This window comes from Argiope bruennichi, chromosome 9, assembly GCF_947563725.1.
Source record: "Argiope bruennichi chromosome 9, qqArgBrue1.1, whole genome shotgun sequence".
NCBI classification, from domain to species: Eukaryota; Metazoa; Arthropoda; class Arachnida; order Araneae; family Araneidae; genus Argiope; species Argiope bruennichi.
The window spans coordinates 78,756,983-78,778,563 of NC_079159.1; the positions used below are offsets into that span (position 1 = coordinate 78,756,983).

Genomic DNA, 21,581 nt, shown 5'->3' on the forward strand with positions numbered 1-21,581 from the left:
ACTGAAACCAAAATTTCACAGAACTGCAGTTATAGTCACAAGATTATATACCATATTTTATTTATTTTACATTTTTGTGTACGTATGTTACGTTATTGAGTTTATATGCGTGCGAAAGTCTACACTGACAAATTGACTGACTTTAACGTATTTGATTCAAAATTTGGAAAGGAGGTACTCTTTAGATGCTAAAATGGTGACAAATTTTATTTACGAATGCTATTTCATTTTTGAGTTATCGTTAATATTTGCTTCACAATGAAATACGCCTATAGGCCTGCACAAGGTTAACCCCTTAACGGGTTTGATTTCAAATTTGATACGGGTATACATTTTAGATGGTAAATTTGTATACCAAATTGTATGTATTTAGCTCTTTTTTAATGTTATCGTGTTCAATTGCATTTAGATAGCTGAAAAAGCAACCTTTTGCTGAGTGGATTTCACTCAACTTTTGATAATAATCTGTAGATTCAGTCTAGAGACCACATACCAAATTTCAACTGTCTACTTCAAAGCGTTTTTGAGTTGACGTGTGCACGGTTAGATTTATATAATTCGAAAAATGAATTTTCCGGACTGAGGGAGGGAAAGTGGAGACTCATCAAAATCTAGATTACGATACTTTTTCTTTCTATATAATAAATCAATAAATAAATAAGTAAATAAAAAAAAATTAAATAAATAAAAATAAAAAAATGAACGAATGAAAAGCAAAATATATGAAAAATGACAGATTTACCGTTAATTATGGTAATAGAGAAAAGGAAAAACTTGCTAATATAATGAGAAAAGTAATTTGAAATTGAAGAATATGAGATAGAGCTTCATTTGAGTCTAATGGGAATCTTTAAAAGACAGTGTTAGACAAAAGTGTTTTTGTTGAATTACCTTTATTCTTTAAAAGTTTTGTTGAAAATTAGTGATAATTAGAAAAATTTTCTATAAAATAAGACTCAGAATAAAAACTTGAAATCAGAAGCATAAATAGAGGCTTGAGGACCTCAAACCAATAAATGAAAAGGGGATTCTTTGATAGTGTTTCTACAATCTCAATCACTCTTATTTCGGCACTCGAGGGTCTTCCGGTACTGCCTTTGTTACCTCGGTGATAGTTACGGCTCTGCAAGAGACTATCATAATAGTTTGTTTTCTGAAGAGTCCTGTGTATTCAAACGATTTTTTTTCTTTTCTAATCAAAGTATTTAACCAAATTAATTTTTTTCTTATCTTGAAATCTCTCAATTTTCTGTAGAAACAATAATTAACTAAGTTACTGTAGTTAATGATTTCTCGTATTAAAAATAACCATTAATAATAAGAAAAAAATTTTTCATTTTCATTTTGGAAAGAAAATTCCTTGTTTTCCAAAAATAACAGAAATGTTAGCAATCTGAGTTAATAAGTTTATTGAACTTATCTTTAGAGATAATCAGAGGAGAGAAAATGCTAGATCGAAGATATAACATGAAATACTACAGTTCCTACACAATACAGGGAACTCATACAGTCTTTTTTTCTCTAGCGGTTTGTATATTGAAGGAGAAAAACAAACAAACAAACAAAATACATTTATTTGTCTTTTCAGATAAACTTCTGACAATTGACAGGCATTTCTTCCAGATTAAGAATCAACTTTGAGATATTATCTTCTGCGAAAAATACTATAAAAAATACTTGACAAAAAAGTTCTGGATTTTTTTGGAAACGATTTTTTCTTTTATTTTTAAACACTGTTCCATTTGTTTTCTTTATCCCAGTTTAGAATAACAGCAAAAAAGGAATCTAATAATATATTCTTTTTGCAATTCAACATGTCTTGTTTTTCATTTCATCTCTCAATTAAATATATTAAATTATCTCTTTAATTTCATGAAAAAATTAAGTTTTTATTGTACTTTTTCTCACAAGAAACGAAATTCCTGATTAAGAAATCATGGCTTTTGAAAATGGAATTAATTCAATTGTTTAATCATCTCATGATTGGACATTACTGAGTTAATTGAGATTTCAACACACTGTTTTTTATCAACCAATGATAAACTAAAGTATTATTAATTCTTTTTACATCTATTTTTATTTAAAAATGTAATCAACTAAATTCTGTTTTATTTATGACACGCAATACATTTTTCTTTAAAAAAATTCTTTAAAAAGCCCTCAAATTCTTCGAAAAGGAAAAAAAGTTTTTGCAAAAATGTAAACCTAAATTAATTGTTCAATAAAACTAAATAATTTTTTTCGGGAGTTCCAGTTGTTTTTATTTATTATATACCTGTCTTTAATTAAAAATTTAAAATAAAGGAAGTTCTCAATTCTAGTTTATCATTTCTAAAGTTTTCAAAAACCTTTTTTTCCTCAAGAAAATTTTTCTTGTCTCTGGTTTCAGCAAAAACAAGCATAATTATTATATCGATCTATGATAATGAGTTGTTTCGCTTTATTTAAATTCTTTGTGATTAATTTAAGAGCAAATGAAAGTTCTAGAATAATTTAGTTGAAATAGAGTATCAAAAAGAGAATGAATAAAGTTGAATAAATTAAAATTAAAATTTCTTGCATATTGAAGCATTTTATTAATTAATTATTTTTTAAAAAGTTTAAAGAATATATTACTAGATATTTTTATTTAGTCTTAACTGAGATTATTTCACTTTGACTAAGTCCATTAATTTAAAAAAAGTTATTCAAAAAAGTTCTGTAAGGATATTGTTATTTCAAATAAAATAGTAAGTGAAATTACGAGAGAAATAATTTTTAGTTCAAATCTTATATGGGATGTTTAATGTAATTGTGGCCTAAGAGCTAATTTCTAGGCCATTACGAATACACATATAATTTAAGTTTTAAAAATAGTTTCAATGAAGTGAAGAATTCTATTTTATGTTTTTGAATCAATGACTACAATACTGAAAAAAGCACTAAATCTAAATTTTTATGCACCTCCTGTCGTACTAGTCATATAAAGTAAAATATTTTTGACACATAATTATTTAAAAACATCCGACGTTCCTCTGATAAAAATGGATAGAGATATGAGGTGTCGAAAATCACAATTTAAGCAATTTAAACCAATGGCCGCTTTGAAGAAAATCCACAAATCAATGGACTTTGTCTGCTCGCAGCACTTGTTTATCGGAATGAAATTCATAGTTTGATCAGCGTTGGTAGAAGAAGATTGTAACATTTTTTAATAAAATGTCAGTGTGACAAGATTATTCTACTAAATATAAAATATGCAAAATTTTTGACCTCATTGATATTTTTAAAACTCTTATATAGGAAGTAAATAAAGAGAAAACACTGTATTGTCAAAATAATTCGATAATCTTCTTTCAAACATATATTAAAAAGCAACAACATATTTTTGGAATGATGTTTGCTTGTCTATGAACACAATAATTCTAAAACGCTTTGAGCTAAATGGTTGAAATTTGGTATGCGACATTTATGTCGAATTTGTGATCTTTGTTCCAAATTTCGTATATTTCTATCAAACTATGACCATAGAAAGTTTTTCTCTCCTTTCGAATGCAAGTGAATTCGGTAAGTGCAAAATATAAAAAAAAACTAGATATATGAAATTTAGTGCACAATTTTAGTATCTAAAATGAATATCTTTATCAAGTATTGAGACCAATTTGTCAAGAGGTTGACAGTCTGTCGATCTATACATTTGCAATCATATAAACATAATAACTCAAAAACACAACGACTTTGAGAAAAGAAATTTGGCATGTAATCTCTTTATAAAAGTTGTAATTCTGTCTCACTACTACACTAGATCGGAAAAAAGGCTGCAAAAATACATACTCGATTTTCTTCACTCTATTACGAAACACAAAATCCTCATGTGCGGAGGTCTATAAAATAAAAATTCTGGTTCGAAGTTCAAAATTTTTACCCAGAGAGAAGGGAGATCTCAATTTTATTAGGGAATACCCGAGAAAACTCCAGAGTGACAAACACCACTGTTTTCAGGAATACATCGTCGGCCCAAGTATTGCAGAGTATTTTAAGGAATTTCTCCTATTCATTGTTTATATTTGTCTTTAAGCATTTACAAATTAGTTATTGAGACTCTATTAAATCAGATATTCTGCATATACCATTAAAAGCCGAAGGAACTCACTGCTTTCTTGTAATTCCATCCGAATCATTTTAAACAGCACACTCATGAAAATTCTAAATTTATAAAACTTTTCTCTTTACAGAAAAGTTTCGGGTTTCTTTGGTTTGGACTTTCCGAATTAGAAAGCGAGGGAACGTCTGAATTTAAATCGGCTATGATGGATATGCGGTCAGCTCTCTGGCAGACCTCCAAGGATTTGAAGAGCTTCATCCTCCTTGAGAATCCCATCAGGTGCCTGAGAAATCTTTTTTTCCTTCAAACTCTTGTTCTTGTTGCTCCAGACAGACACACGCAGTGAAAAAAGGAAAATGGAATGACTGTTAAGGGCCATTGCATAATGCATGGAGCAAGTTTTGCTTTGTTCGGAAGACATTTGAATGGAATAGAACTTTTCTTGAAAAGTGTTCTATTTTCTTTTATGAAGAGTAAAGTTTTTTTTTACCTCTTCTCTTCATTATTATCATATCGGAGAAGATAAGTTAGAACTGATATATATATTCTTGATCTTTCCTAACACAGTTTCAGAGACAATAACAAGAAATAAAAAAAAAATGTGTTTTTATTTTTTCGTAATGGCTGCCTATTTCCTTCCTCCTGCCTAGTTTTGATACATTGTTTTCTGCAAGTATCTTTCAGTTTTAATGAAAGAGCATACTATATATTGTCGTTTGAATATTAATGAAAGTTTAATGTATTTTAATATATTTTCTTCTCGTTTTTGATACGTTGTTTTCTGAAAGTAGAACAATAAAACTTTTCTTGAAAAAAGTTTTTTTATTTTTTTTATGGCGGTAAAGTTTTTTTCTGCCTCGTCTCTTCTTTATTATCATATCGGAGAGGATAAGTTAAACCTGATATATATTTTTGACCTTTTCTAACACAGTTTCAGAGAGATAGTAACAATAAATAAATAAAAAAATGTATTTTTATTTTTTCGTAATGGTTGCCTATTTCTTTTTTTCTGCCTAGTTCTGATACATTGTTTTCTGCTAGTATCTTTCAGTTTTAATGACAGAGCATAATATATATTGTGGTTTGAATATTAATGAAATTTTAATGTATTTTAATATATTTTCTGGAAGTACTTACAGTTTTAATGGAAGAGCATACCATGCAATGTGATATGAATATTAATAAAAAAATTCAATGAATGATGCTGGTATTAATGATAGAAGAAAGATTGTAATGAATGGCATATAATTAATTAATGAATTTCATGGTAATGAATTTAATGATGATAATGAATTCCCTCCCCCCCCCCTTCACAGTTATTTTCTACAGCCATAGCCATATTCCAAACAGAATCAAAAATTTATACTTTAAAACTACAGCATTTAATGTTTTTTTTATTCTCTTCGCACTTTGTATGTTAGGTCACTTGCAGCGCTAGGACCCCACCCCCTTGAGGTGGCGAAAGAGGAAACCCCTCAGTTCCGAATGGGTTCTCGTGCGAGTTGGAACAAGAGATAGTCCACTAAGCAGGAGACCAAATTCTCTTATTTATTATTATTCATATTTATCCCCTATTAACCGAGAGTGTGATCTAATATTGCAATTTTATAGCGCTTTAATAGTTTAATTAGCTTTAATCAAATCATAATTTGAGATATGTTGAGTTTCACAATAAACTGTTAAGAAATTACTGTGCATTTCATTTTCTTAAGCTTCTACTACTATTTCTACTTGGATCCAACAATTTATCTAATAATAAATAAGATATTATAAACTAGATGCCTTTTACTTTGATTCATATTTTAAAAGAACGCTTAATTTTATGAAAAACTAGTACCTTTTGATGACCAACTGGTTTACTGGGTATATAACTTGAATTTAATTTCATATTTATCTGCTTCGCTTAATTTTATATTTAATATTCCCTGAGCGAAATATTTTAAAGTACCAATTTGTGACATGTATTAAAGCACAACAAGTAAAGATCCCAGAAGAAAAATAGAATGAATGATGCGTTGTTTGCAAAGTTATTCCCCCCGCCCACAGCCATACCCCCGGAGGGCACCTCGAAATGAGAATGAGATGCTTCCGGCATGGTGGTTGGATCTCGCCATCCTATAGGGTACATAAATAGGTGGGGAGTCTGGCTCCTCCCATCGATGATGATACGTTCTTCCTTAAGGAAGGGTTGTACCGTGGCCGGTGATGGCCCTTAAGATTCAACCATAGTTCCTGCTAGTGTTACTGTTGCAGCGGTTCGGTCATTCAGAATTTATTATCCGAGTGCCTTCGAGCGGGTCTGAGAGTCAGTAATATGACTTCCCTCACAGTCATATTCTACAAGTATCAATATCCAAAATACAGTTAGGTAAATCATCAACCGTGGTTTGTCAGGAATAAAAACATACAAAATGATCTGAATATCGCAACCTTACAAGACTTCCATAAGAAACACTCAAAGCGCTTCTTCAATAGCGATAGCTTCGTATTTAAAGAAATTGAAATATACGACCCAGCAATTGCAAAGAATGCTAAGCGACCTCGCTACCTCCTGCATGTCTAGGACATCACCTTAATTTTGCCACCGATTTAATTTTGGACCGATTTTGCCGAACTTTATTAAACGTAAAATCTTCTTCTCCATTCTTTCTTTATCACGTGCTTTATTAGAAATTTCAAATTTTAAGTAAATCCTCAATTTTTCGCCCTCATCTACTTATTAAGGAATCTCATTGCCATGCTTTTGCTCTATTTACCTGTTATGTTCGGAGGTCAAAATTCTTGATTTTAAGCACTCCGTGACACTCACCTTAAATCGGCAATATCTAAAGTGGAACCTAAAAATTACATCTTAACACTATAGCATGTAATTTTTTTCTTTCGTTTTTCGATCTAACAATTTGTCTAATAATAAATAGACATTACAATCTATATGCCTTTTACTTCAAATTTTATTATAAAAGAATGCTTATTTTAATGAAGCATTTGTTTCTGCTGATGACCAACTGGTTTATTATTTGAATGTTATTTGAATTTGAGTTCAAATTGATCTACTTTGCCTAGTTATATTTATGGTTCTCTCAACGAAATACTTTTAAGCACTAATTTTTGACAGGCATTAAAGCACATCTCAGATTGTAGAAAAAAAGTTAATTTGAATCATATTTTGGATATTATTAATCAGGAAATATGTATAGGAGATGGTAACTCAAAAACTCCAAAAAGCAAGATTACAGATAATAAACTTTTGATCTAAAACCATACTTTGGATACAATTAATAAAAAAGAAGAAATAAAGAAAATCGTACTCTTTTTTCCCCCAGTACCTTAGAAAGCTATGCAAAATATCGCACCAGTTTATGTAAGTACCTACAAAAGTAGAGGGGTGAATATTCCTGCTGGTTAGCATAATCCATTATCCACTTAGTATTAAAATCTTGTATCCATTTACTCAGTAAGAAGATTTGAAGCGTCTGGAAGCATCTTAAACCGTCTGGACACTCACAGCAGACAGCACTTATGTACACCCAATTTAATCCTTACTTACATCAGAATCTTGGCAACTTGATCTTAAGCGAGACTAAAATGGTTCTCACAACTAAGACAGTGTTAAGCGAAGATAAGACATGCTTGGTATCTGTTTGGTGGCTGAGAACTTAAATGCAGTCTCTACCGATAACCCTCTTGGGATACTGTCAATTCCACGAGGGATGCAGATTCAAAGATTTCTCCCCTTATCGAAAGCGGTGAGGAAGACATACCTTTCAGGGTTGACAGTTTATCGCTAGTAGCAGCTCATTGAGCTGCCCGTTACAGCATTTACTCAGATTTGGAAATTCTTTATCTATATGGGGATTCAGACCCCAGTGTTCTTTAAATGTGTTAAGAGCTGCGTCGGTCCTTGACGAACGATTGTGATCTTTCCGTTCTGACAAGTCCGCTCCCAGTGATTTACGAATCAGTTAAAAAAAAAAAAAACGCATTTATAAAAGATGTCTTCTGTAAAAAAAGTGCTCTATGTTTCGATTAGTTTTTTTTTTTTTTTTTTTTTTTTTTACTTTCATATATATGAGATTTTTTTTTCCCATTCACAACCCGAATGCATCTTAACCCCTTCTAGGGCCGTGGGAAGTATGCTTCCCACCAAATTTATCAATCTTTGTATGAAATTATGTAGGTTGGCGTAAGTGCTGACACATTTTTTTAGTAAGTCAGAAACTTAGATGCTTCAGTTCTTTATCTCAGACAAAATAATATGTCTTGACTTGTTACTTAATTATTAATTAACCAAATGAATTAATCAATCAAATTAAATTTATCTAATAAGCTAAATGAATCCCTTTTCTTATTCTAATTTCAAGCCTAAAAATATTTTAACATAATATGACTAGAAAAAAATGGCCCTTTAAAGGGTTAAGAGTAAAGAAACTTGGTTTCGATTTCGATCAGCCATCATCTTTTAGATCTTGCAGAATCGTCTAAAATCACTTTTAAAACTATGCCTATCTGTGAACCCACACTCTATAAACAGAATGAAGAATATAGAGTATATTCTTCTTGCATATATTCCTGACGCGTGGTTAATAATATCCAAAAATCGAATTTGTGTTTTAGATGCGTTTTCCCCAACCGATTGAAACAAAAATGTGACCCAAATTACACTTGCAGTTTGTAAATCACATATCAAATTTGATGTTTTAAATAATCCAACTTTTGTTTAAATAATCCCACTTATATGTTTCTAAAAGTACAGACCAACAATCAACCAGTTCCTTATTGAATTTGGCTGAAATTTCGATAGGCGCCTATATTAAAAATATTAATTCTGCGTATGAGTTTTATATATTTATATAGCGTTCCTCATTTTGTAATTATTGCATTAAGTTATATTGGAACAACCGGTTAGACAGACATTTTCAAAACGGAATTTGCTCAATCTTTGTTAGAAATCTACAAATTAGCTATAAAGATCGTATACCAAATTTCATTCATCTTTTTACCAAATTTCAAGCGTTTTTGAACTTTCTTTGCCACAGACAAACAAATGGAGATTTTTCAGAAATATATATATATATATTTGGAAAAAAGGTCTAAAATGTGGGAGGAGGGGGGAGGGTCTAAACGTGGGGTTCGTTAAAATCTGGACTTTGAACTATTTGACGATTATTATATTTTCTCTATAATACGTAAATTAGAAAGTAAAAATTTGATTTTTTCTACTTTAATTCCAATGCAGATATTTCACCTTTGAATTTATTAACATAATAAGGTTAGTAATCTTTCTTTACAATGAGTGACACGAAAATCGTTACGCCCAAAACGCAGTGTCTGATGATACCAGATCAAAAAAAGATAAGATAGTAGGACATACTTTTAAAAAATTATATTATTAAGTTTTAAACTAATTGTATAAATTTCTTTTACTTTTTGAAAAAGAAAGTAAAGTGAAGACTTCTTGGTGATATTTTCTTATTGGTTGATATAAAAAAAAATATGTACATTTTTTTATTTGATAGATTTGAAGATCTTTATCTAATATTATCATTTAATTAAATTTTTAGAATGTTCAGTTGCCATTTAAGCATAAAATTTGTTACATTTTAGTTTGATTTAAGTTTCTAAAACATTATTCACATTTTCTTTGAAAATTTGCTTTGAACACCTATTCAGTTTCACAACTTTTACATAGTTAAAAGGGTATCAATCAAATATTAAACATCCGTTTTCACAGACACGAGTTCGAAAATCGTTTAAAAGCTTCGAAAAAGATTTTGTGTTCTCAGCGTTTCCTTTATCACAAAAGAACAATAAAGCAACAAAGGGCGATAAAGGAAAGAATTTTTCTATTTTTCGATTTTTCTGGCTCAGATATAACGATCAATCAGAAGGATGCACGCAAAGTTTTTCTTCTTTATCTCCTTGTCCAGAAACTTCTCGGAAGTGGTCACTGGATATTTTACCATTTGTTGACACTATCGGAAACCTTTCAGAATTTCTTGACAGCCCATTTTTTTGCTGCTCTGAAGTTAAATGCGGCTTTGGTACTGCCGTTTCTTATATAACCACTCACCATTTATTCTTTCTGTTATATAGTTACTCGCATTTATGTTTCCGCCAATTGAGAGTTTTGCTTTTTTTAGTCTTTATTTTTATTTGATTTAAAACTTTGGCATTTAATGAATGAACTAATGTATGACAGGTTATGCATACTAATTGTGACCAATTACAATTACTAGTTTAAATAATTCATCCAAATGAATTTAATTTTGAACTTTTATCACAATTTATGATTACCCGGGCTTTTTAAAATATTTTATTACATTGTTAGCCGGCGTCCTGGCATAGGAGTAGCGCATCTTCCCCGTGAGCTGGGCGTCCCGGGTTCAAATCCCGGTTTTGGGCGTGGTTGTTCTTCATCTGTGTTCTATCTGTAAGGCGTGTGATTGTGCCCCCTATAAAAAGGGACTGTGCAAGCGAATGTGTGTGTGTGTCATCTTCATATAAGCTGGAATTCAGACTTCTGTGCTCAGGGGTCTTTACCCTCAGAAGCTACTGCACCCCTTTCCGTGGTAACGTGGACATGACATCATTAAAATGTTAAACTGTTTCCAGAATTTCATTACATAATTTTCAAACTGTAATACAATTAAAAAAAGTAAACTGCAGTATAATTAAAAATAACTGTAGGAATATTAAAACCAGTAGAAGTGATCTCTCCTAAACTTTCTCGCATATTCTCTAATATAGGTGTTACACCAGGGAATGCCTTGCATAGCACTGGCGTACAATAGTTACGAAATATTAACATTTGATGGGAATTTAGAACTTTTATTGAATCTGTTGTGTCAAATTTGGCGATCAATTCTTGGCATGCAGTTTATAACATTCAGAAATCAAAGTTGTGTTTTAGATGCGTTTTTCCCAACCGATTGAAATTAAAATTAGACAAAAAAAAACTATTCATGTAGTTACAAAACCCCACACCAAATTTCCTAAATTTAACTGATTGCGCGTTTATATATTTCTGGAAGTAGACAGACAGTCAACCCCTCATTGGATTTGGTTCAAAATTTGATGGGTGTCTAGAGCATAGATGTTAAATCTGTGAACCGAATCTTATCTACATAGCTTCCTTCGTTTTGTAGTTATCTTGTTAAATTACATTCAAGGAGTAAGCTAGACAGATTTCCTCGGAATGCATTTTACTCGAAATTTGACAGAAATCTACAAATTACGTGTAAAGATCGTATACGAAATTTCACCTTTCTAGATCAAAGCGTTTTTGAGTTGTCATTGTGACCTACAGATAAACGGAAATTTTCTTAAAATATGTTTTTTGAACTAATGTAGAAACTCGTCAAGATATATTGTTCGAATTTTTGACGATTGCTATTCTTTATACTATTTGTATGAGAAAGTAAAAAAGTTGAGTAAAATTCTTAAACTCATGATTCTTAACCTCCAGGTATTGCAGATGAATGGAGAAATGACTGTGCAATAATATTATGTTCTTGGCAAGTGGTTATGCATTAAAATTTCAGGCGTGCTTAGTAATTATTAAAATTAATTAATAAAGAGACTTAAAAAGAAGAAGAAGGTGAATTTTATGTAAGAATTTTATCTATAAAATTTAGTCCAGAGTCAAATTGGCAGGGAAAGCTGTTGGTAATTTAATCACATATGAGTTGGCGAGGTCTCCTGAAGTCCTTAAGCAGCTTGAAATCATAAATTTTAAATTCATTTATTGTGATCTTGTCTAGTTTTCCCAAGAGCATAGTGGAACATAGTTCTTATGAAATTTGTTAAGTTTTGAGAATTTAAGGTCCTTACTAATATCTTATTATTGACCAGCCAAGGCATGCTACTATTTTTTTGAATCTATCATCACATTTTCTAGCCTTTTTAACAACAATTATACGTAAATGAGTACCAGCTGTTACGAATGAAGCAATGAGGTTAGACTCCTTGTTGTGGATCAAGAGTGAAGAAAATAATAATTCTATTTGAGTTTCAACAGTGCACAGTCGTGTCTTGAAGTGCGGTCTCTATTCATAAATGGCCTCTCCAGAAATGGCAGAACCAATGTTGCCTTCAGACCAAAACAAATACATAAAGTCAAATCTTTTATTGATTTTTGGGTTTCTACCCTAAATTGTCGGCATAATGTTATTCTGACGTGATTACGTATAGGGATTCTTGAATAACTCATAAAGGTATAATTTTCAAGCAGCCATCACCGACTGTCAACTGCTGAGGAGATGTTTTAATTATCTTTTAAAGTCTACCTTTTAAAGAATTTGGTACAATTTTTTTTAAATAACAAAAATTAAGTTTTATTATATCTATAGTTCTAAAAATAAAACCATATATGGAATTTCATCAATTTTGCTGTTTGTGTTTTTGAATTATGATCTCTCCATGCTGACAGACTGTAAGACTGACAGATTTTTCCTTAAATAGATCTCAAACTAAATTTAACAGAAATTTATAATATCAAATTTCCGTCTTAATATCCTTTTTTTTTTACCAATTCAGATAGCTCTAAACAAAAAGAGTTCTCAAAATCTCAAGACCGACCTTTCTCGGATAATTAAATCAATTTTTTTGTATACTTTGTGTATCTGAAAGTAATAATGGGAAAAGAAAATCCTTTATGAGCTTAGCAAAGTACATTTCATAAATACACACAATATATATATGGTATATACTATGTGGTGTTATATAAGCCAGACCGTTTGATCTAGAATCGGCAAATTTGGCACATATAATGTTTTAGAAGGTGGAGATGGTTGCATCGGGGAGATTTCTTTGAATTTTTAATTAATTAAAAATTAATTTTTACTCTTTTTCCATCTTAACTTCAGAAAATGTTACAGCACAAAGATAATTTTTAAATCATCAAAAAAAAAAAATCTTTTAAATGATACCAATTTAATATTACAGCGAATGTTTTGTAAATTTTGGATAGAGCTAGATGAATAAAATTTGTTATGTAAATTTAATATTCTAAGGTGTATATATGCATCAAATTGTGAACTAAATCCACCAAGAATTTCAGCATCTATCTGTATGCATATCTGCATGCAATTTAAATAGCTCAGAAACGCTATGAACTTATCTAAATGCAATTTGGCGCATAATCTAGCGACTACAATTGTAAATCTGAGCCAAATATTTGCTACAATCGATTGGAAAAACGTTGTCCAAATACATATTCGAAGCTGTATTAACCACATGCCAATAATTAATCGATTAAACGCAAAAAAACGTAGCGCCAAACATCAATATTTCGAAATTATTGTTCGCCAGAATTCACGAACAATAGTTGCGAAATAACTTACAAATAAACAATACGAATTAATAAATTACGAATATATAAGAATACATAAGAATAATAAATTACGAATATATAAAAATACATAAGAATAACAAATTACGAATATGCCATACGAATAATAAATTACGAATAAAATAAACCTCACGAATAATAAATTATGAATAAAATAAACCTCACGAATAATAAATTACGAATAAAATAAAACATACGAATAATAAATTACGAATAAAGTAAAACATACGAATAATAAATTACGAATAAACCATACGAATTATAAATTACGAATAAAATAAAACATACGAATAATAAATTACGAATAAAATAAAACATACGAATAATAAATTACGAATAAACCATACGAATAATAAATAACGAATAAACCATACGAATTATAAATTACGAATAAAATAAAACATACGAATAATAAATTACGAATAAAATAAAACATACGAATAATAAATTACGAATAAACCATACGAATAATAAATTTCGAATAAACCATACGAATAAAATAAACCTCACGAATAATAAATTACGAATAAAATAAACCATACGAATAAAATAAACCTCACGAATAATAAATTACGAATAAAATAAACCTCACGAATAATAAATTACGAATAAAATAAACCTCACGAATAATAAATCACGAATAAAATAAACCATACGAATAAAATAAACCTCACGAATAATAAATTACGAATAAAATAAACCTCACGAATAATAAATTACGAATAAAATAAACCATACGAATAAAATAAACCATACGAATAAAATAAACCTCACGAATAATAAATTACGAATAAAATAAACCTCACGAATAATAAATTACGAATAAAATAAACCATACGAATAAAATAAACCTCACGAATAATAAATTACGAATAAAATAAACCATACGAATAAAATAAACCTCACGAATAATAAATTACGAATAAGTAGTAATTACGGCATTGGTAAACCGAAATTACGAAATATAGAATTTTGGTGTGAATCTAACATTTTTATTGAATCTGTCATGAGAATATGTATTTTAATCTTCATATTGGTGACTGATTAATACGAAAGTTGGGGCGAAACTACAATTGTACTAGAAAACATACCGAATTTCATTGATTTAAGTAATTACATTTATGAGTTATTGCGTTTACTAGCATGCGGAAATAAAGACAGACAGACGGTGAACCCTTAATAGATTTAAATCAAAATTCGATAAGAATCTAAATTTGAAATGTTAAATCTGTGGGCCTAATCTTAGCGCTTTGCATTTTTGGAGAAATCAAATTTACTTGTGCCTGAACAGCCCGACTTTCTATGAACAGATTTGTTTGAAATTCAATATAAACCTACCAATTTGGTCGGAAGTTCGTATACCAAATTTTAATTATCTAATTCAAAGCTTTTTTGATTTATTGCATTTACAGATAGACAGACAGACATAATGTCAAAAATGTGTTTTTAGGAATTCGGAGATTCGATAAAATCTCGAATTCGAAGTTTTCCATAATTACAATACATCCTCTGTACTTCTTGTACGAGAAAGTAATAAGCCTGATTCAAGATTAAATAATGGTAATTTTATTTTAAATGCTCATATGAAAAAACGTCTGAAAAAATGCTTTCTAATAAGTTGGTTTATGGGCGTTTTCCAAATGTCAAATATTATTTTAAATTATTATTTATTCTAAATAATAATTCAGTAGGTAATTAAGTTAATCAATCAAATAAAACTGTATTTATTTTTTATATTTTTGCGTCATGCATTTATTAACCAGAAAAAAAAATATTTACAAAAGTTTTTCTTTGAAAGGAAAAGCAACTTCAAATCATATTTTATACACAATAACTTTTGTAATACAAATGAAATCGTTATAAGACCTTTCATAATTTAATATAAATTATCTTCTAACGTTCTATCTAAGCAAATTACTATCAGGCAGAAAAAAGTATGCAAATAGAATATAACAATGATGAATACACCGGTTCGAACCGTAAAATTCTAATCGAAATCTTATATATTCAACTTGTAACTATAACAAACAATGCTTATTTGAAGTTTGAATTGAATTTTACGGTATTGTTTGTTGATTAGACTGCAATTTCTCCACTATAGTGCTTTCAATGACTTTAAATTACTGAAAGGAACATATTGGAGTAATAAGACTTATTTGGTTTCATAGCATATTAATTTCCGATCCAATTCAAAGAAATTTTGCAAACAAGATAATTTAAAAGCAATTTAGAACAAGTTGGAAGTGGAAACTCTAGTATTCCCCGAATTAATGAAAAGTTAATGTGAAGAATACGTTTTGAGTCAAAATTTGTAAAGACTTTGAAAAAGAATAATAGAATTCGAATTTATATTGAAGAAGAACGTCTGTGCACGTGTATCTGTATTTACAGGTCAAACCGGTATACTTAATTTCGTTGTATTGAAATCCCTTTTGGAAGCAATAAAAGAGCTATTTTAAGATTACCTCGTAATTTTTATGAGGAGGACTCTTAAGCTGGCATCCCTCTTCGTATTTCCGCACCACACCAGTAGAAGGACATTCGACTTCAATTCGATGTCATATTTAACGAGCATTAGCGTCATTCACGAGGGATATTTAGAAGAATAAGCTTCTCTAAACTAGAAAGTATCGAGGCTGAGACGGCCACTAGGCTAGAGCGGCCCGCTATTGGACTTAGAGCTATCAAAAATGGTACTGTAAAGTACTGAAGGACTAGACACTTTGGTGAGATGGCGATAGAAATTATATTTAGTTGGTGCCGAGTGGCAACGTGGAGAAAGAAGCGTGGAGCGGAATGATGTGGTGTGCGTGAAAAAGGAACACCGGAAGGAATAGCTTATTAAAATTTAAAATGTTTCATGTTTAAATGTTAGTCTTTGTAAAGTTGTGTAATGTAGTGATCGTCCCTATGTATCAAAAAAGAAATAAACCAATTCGGATTAAAAATCGGCCTGTTTCTTTGGAATAATCCATGCTACCATATTACAGTACATACGTACTTTGAAGGATAGAGATGCGCATCTTGGAGCAGTTTTTTAAAATTTTAATCAATTAAAAACAAAAATATTATTGAACCAAACTCATTTTTACATTATTTTAAAATGTACAACAATTATTTTTTTAACTATACCAATTTAACTAAAATGCAAATTTTTCATGAATTTTGATAATTTTTTAAAAATAAAATTTTACCTAAATTTCAACAATATATTTCCTTCTTGCAAACGTTTTCATAATTTTATTAAATACACAATTGCATAATTTACCTTCCACGACATTGGCGATCATTTAGCTGCTTCGAGATTAATTTGGTGATTTTGGAAGAAAAAAAACTGAAGATTCTGAAAACTGCAAGGATTTTAGCTTTATATCCTTTCATATGATCATCTCACACCCAATGAGGCACATGCGTCCCATTTAAAAAGATCTCTGGAACGCATATGACCCACCTCAAAAATTGCACCTATAGTTAATTTTTGCTTTTAATTTAGCCTAATATAGCTATTTATATTTTATTTGACCCATTAGAGCCCTAAATTATCTTAACTTTGGAAAAGAAAAAAAAACTGGTATTGAAGGGGTTAAAAGATTTAGGATTAGAAATTCTTCAACTTGATACAAGACATACATAGGTAGTGGTAGCTTCGACTTAGAAGATTCCAATTTCCAAACCCGGTTCCATTAAGATGAATCTGCTTCATGTTTTTTTGAAATTATAGATAAAACGTCCTCCCTTTGGTATGGTGAGGTAATTTGGCTAGGGGATGTCAATTCAGGTATCGTACTCATCTTCTGAAGTTCAAAATTACGAGGTTTAATAGTTTTTGTGTTATTTTTAAATTAGACACTAATGTAACTAATCAAAACAAGTTAGATATATCAAAGAATTAAATGAAGCTCTCAGTTTTGATCAGAATGTATTATACAAAATTCTCTTTCATTCTACAGTGAAGTTAAAAAGAATTTTATTAATTGAAATGTGATTGATTTTCGTAAGAAAGAATTTTTCACTTATATCCCATCAAAAATGTGTCCTAACTAGTTTTCTTAGACACTAGGTTAATGGTTAGTCAATGGCAACTCATGCTGACCACTGTACGATTTGCAATTTTAATGTACACATATACAAATAAAACCTTGCGTCATTGACAGCAAGAATTTAAGACAATTATATGGCTGAAATCAGATCTCAATATTCATTTACAAATTTCCATTTCATTCATAAATTCCGGTTCCCAAAAGGAATGCTTTTGCCGATCGATTCTTTTAAAGTTGTATATACAAATTTTAATGATGATTTTTGAATGGAAATGATATGCCATATATTACTATAACTGTTCCCATTCATCGTCATGAGTGAATGAATCCATATTTCAAATAAGGTAACTTTGAAAACTTTGAGTCACAAATTATCGTGGCACAAAATATTTCAGCGTTTGTACTCGGGATACAGAAAGCTATGATATTAGGCTAATGAATAATTAATAAGCAACCAATAAAACAACAGTTTCAGATTTTGGAAACAAATTGTATAGAAATAATACACTCAAACCTAACCTCTGATGTTTAACGTCTGATAAACGTCTGATGTTTAACATATTCACTGCCATGACTCATAGCTGTGACTCGGACCATCTATCTAATTAAATATTAGCTATCTCCTTATTTATTATTCCTTAAGTGCAGTAGAAAGAGGTTAAACTAATTAGATAGTTGATATATGCTAAATATGTAGCAGGTGAGAATCACAGGTGAGTCACGCAGCAATCAGTGTATTAAAATTGAATTTAAGTTAAAGTAGCAAGCAATCAATTAAAAAAAATAATTGAAATGAATTGACAGTTAAACGAACCAAACGTCAACTTCGATGTCAACAACAGAAATTTTCTTTAAGCATGGGAAATCGATTGTAGAGTTTTGAAATATTTTCATAGAAATCAATAAATCAATTTAATATAGAAAATTTCCATCTAATATGTATATATGGTTTGATTTTCTTATAGAAATATCATATATATATATGAAGTTTCTTTCCTTTTCCTTTTTTGGTTTTAGTTTGAATAGGTAATAATTTTTAGTTGCGATTTCGAAACTGTTTTGTTTCGTTTTCAAACTATTTCTTACTTTAGATAGGTTACTTATATATATATGTATATATATATAACCAATCTTAAGTAAGAAAAAGTTTTAAAACGAAACTAAAATGAAAACGAAACAAAAACAGTTTCGAAATCGCAACTAAAATTTATAACCTATTTAAACTAAAACCCAAAAAAAACCCAAAAAAAGAACTTCATAGTATTTAGAGAGCGCAATTGCAGCTACTTCTAAAACACAGATGAATTGAAACAAAAGTATTAGAATCAAGTTAATAGGAAAAACAAAAAATCAAAAAAAAATATACAAAATATAAAAAAAGAATCCGGCCTGAAGACTTTTTCAAGCGTCACCCTCAGGCAGGGATTCAAAGAGAGGGATATATATATATATATATATAAATGAAATTTCAGAACTGACATTTATTTTACAATCAATACAACTGCATAACTTTTTGATTTTTCATCTATATATTTCAGAATATGTGAAATCATATTTAAAACTTGATGATACACAATACTGTTGTTTCATGTTTGAGACATTAATTGCATTTGTTATCATTATAAATTTCTTGTATATCTAAGGTTTAAATATTTTTATATACTTCATAGATATCGGCTATTTTTAGTTTTTTAGAATAAGGAAATAGTGTAATTCCTTCTTCATTAATAAAGGTTTCGAACTGATCTTTAATTTTAGAATTGTTGCAAGTGTTGAACATTTTGATGTTTTATCTGCAGATTTCAAAATCTTTTAAGTCATATTTAAAATTTGCTCATAATTATGATTTTATACTTGTAATATTAATAATATTTTTGACGTTGTAATATTTTTTGTATTAGTGAAATATAGATATTTTCAGACATCTGTAGATATCAGATATTTTTAGTAATTTAAAACAATGAAATAGATTCAAATAGATTCAATTGTTCAACTTTTTGATGTTTCATCTGCAGATTTCAAAATCTTTTAAGTCATATTTAAAATTTGCTCATAATTGTGATGTCATTCTGGTAATATTAATAATATTTTTGCCATTGAAATATATTTTGTATAGTGAAATATAGATATCTTCAGACATCTGTAGATATCAGATATTTTTAGTAATTTAAAACAATGAATAGATTCACTTTATTCGTAAATATCATTTTAGAGCTGACATTTTGTTTATGACTCATACAATTGATAAATAAAATCAATAAAAATTTCTATAAAATCTATCTGTTTTAAGGTTTTATTACAAGAAAAGGGTAGATTTACAATTGTTGCCAATAATTTAAATAAACAGAAATAAATAATTATGAGTCAATAATTCTTATTGAATTTTCGTATAGCTCTTAAAAATAAAAAAAGGAAACATGACAAATTGTTTTCAAATTTATAAATATATAAACATAAGTACAAAGGAAATCATTTTATTACTGGCATCATTTGTTTCATTTTGTAAGTAAATAAAGTAACTTTATCTGTTAAAACGATATCTACTTCTTTATACCAATTATATTAAACGTATTTGAATGATAATACTTCAGCTAGAGTCAAAAGGCAATAATCACTCATTAAAATTAAGAAGAAAACATGACAAATCATTGCCGAATTTGTAAATATATGAACATAACTACAGAGGAAATCATTTCATTATTGACATCATTTGTTGCATTTTCTAAGTAAATAAAATAAGTTTATATATCTAGACAATATTTACTCGTTTATATCAATTATATATATGTATTTAAATGATAATACTTCAGTTAGAGTCAAAAGGCAATAATCACTAATTAAAATTTTAAAAAAATATGACAAATCATTGCTGATTTTGTAAATATATAAACATAAGTACAAAGGGAATCATTTTATTACTGACATCATTTGTTACATTTTTTAAGTAAATAAAATAAGTTTATCTATCTAGACGATATTTACTCGTTTATACCAATTATATTAGATGTATTGAAATGATAATATTTCAGCTAGAGTCAAAAGGCAATAATCACTCATCTCTAATCACCACAAAATCGAACGTCACGCTGAACCAGTATTGACCAAAACATCGTCACCCTAACTGACCTCATGTTCATTTTTCATCACAGATTATCATCCTTCCAGTCACTGTCATATGGACCGAAAGCCCCGCAGAGCAGAACGAACCATCATCGATTCTCGTGGAAAGAATGGACAACACACTTGTTACATCAAAGGGAAAAAAATTTCAAATCCACATATCTAAAAAGACGTCAGTTCACTCACCTGATTTTCTAAATCTCCGACCGTCCCACAGGTTGCTGTAGTATACCCACATTCCCGTTGACTTCACCCGAAGGGGGGTGCCCGACCACTTGCTTCTCTTCGAAACTCGTTTGCCAAGGAAAAAATGGAAGGAATATGTGAAAAGACGGAAAAGGGGATGACTGCGACTGCCGTGGATGCTGGATTGATTCTGGGTGAACAGGGGATCAGGGACTTCGATCGCAACGCCGTCTGTCGGTCTCCACTGGAAATTACGTTGTTTCCCTTTTTCTTTTTCTTTTCTTTCTTTCCTCCCGGAAACAGAAACGTTAGGGTTAGGGTTAGTGACTGAGTTAATTTGCCACCCGCTGTTGTTTCTGGAGGGGAATGGGAAAAGTGTATTTCATCAGCAACGGAATGGGGAGGTTTCCTGGAAAAATAAATTCATTTGGGGATGGCACGGAACATATTAGAAAAAGAGAAAGAGCCCCCAGTCGGATAAGGATAGGATACGAGCAACTTTGGAAATAAGGATTCTAGGAAATAATCTTTTGAATAAATAAAGAAATTGATTATAAAGTAGAAGCAGTTTTCAAAGCATTAATTGAACCAGTTATGATAAAAATGCAAGTGATTTTATGTTAAAGAATAATCCACGTTAGGATTTTAAGAACGAAGGTGGCAGATAAATAGTGAATATAAAAATTTGTCCTGACATACAAATTCATATTAATTTACAAATAGAAATCCAACGTAAACCATTAGTGATGAATCTTGTTTCTTGCCTCCCTAGCTCTCAACGTCAAGAGTCATACTCCCAAAG

At 29.8% G+C, this 21,581-nt stretch overlaps 1 protein-coding gene across 1 annotated transcript in view; it reads right to left on the reverse strand.

Moving 5' to 3' along the window:
- LOC129984298 (uncharacterized) overlaps nucleotides 1-20,956 on the reverse strand; it is a 127,947-nt gene extending 106,991 nt beyond the window's left edge. The window contains exon 1 of the mRNA XM_056094157.1: nucleotides 20,780-20,956. The gene's annotated coding sequence lies outside the window, so the exon portion shown is untranslated. The remainder of the gene's footprint in view (nucleotides 1-20,779) is intronic.
- Between the last annotated feature and the right edge of the window lie 625 nt (nucleotides 20,957-21,581).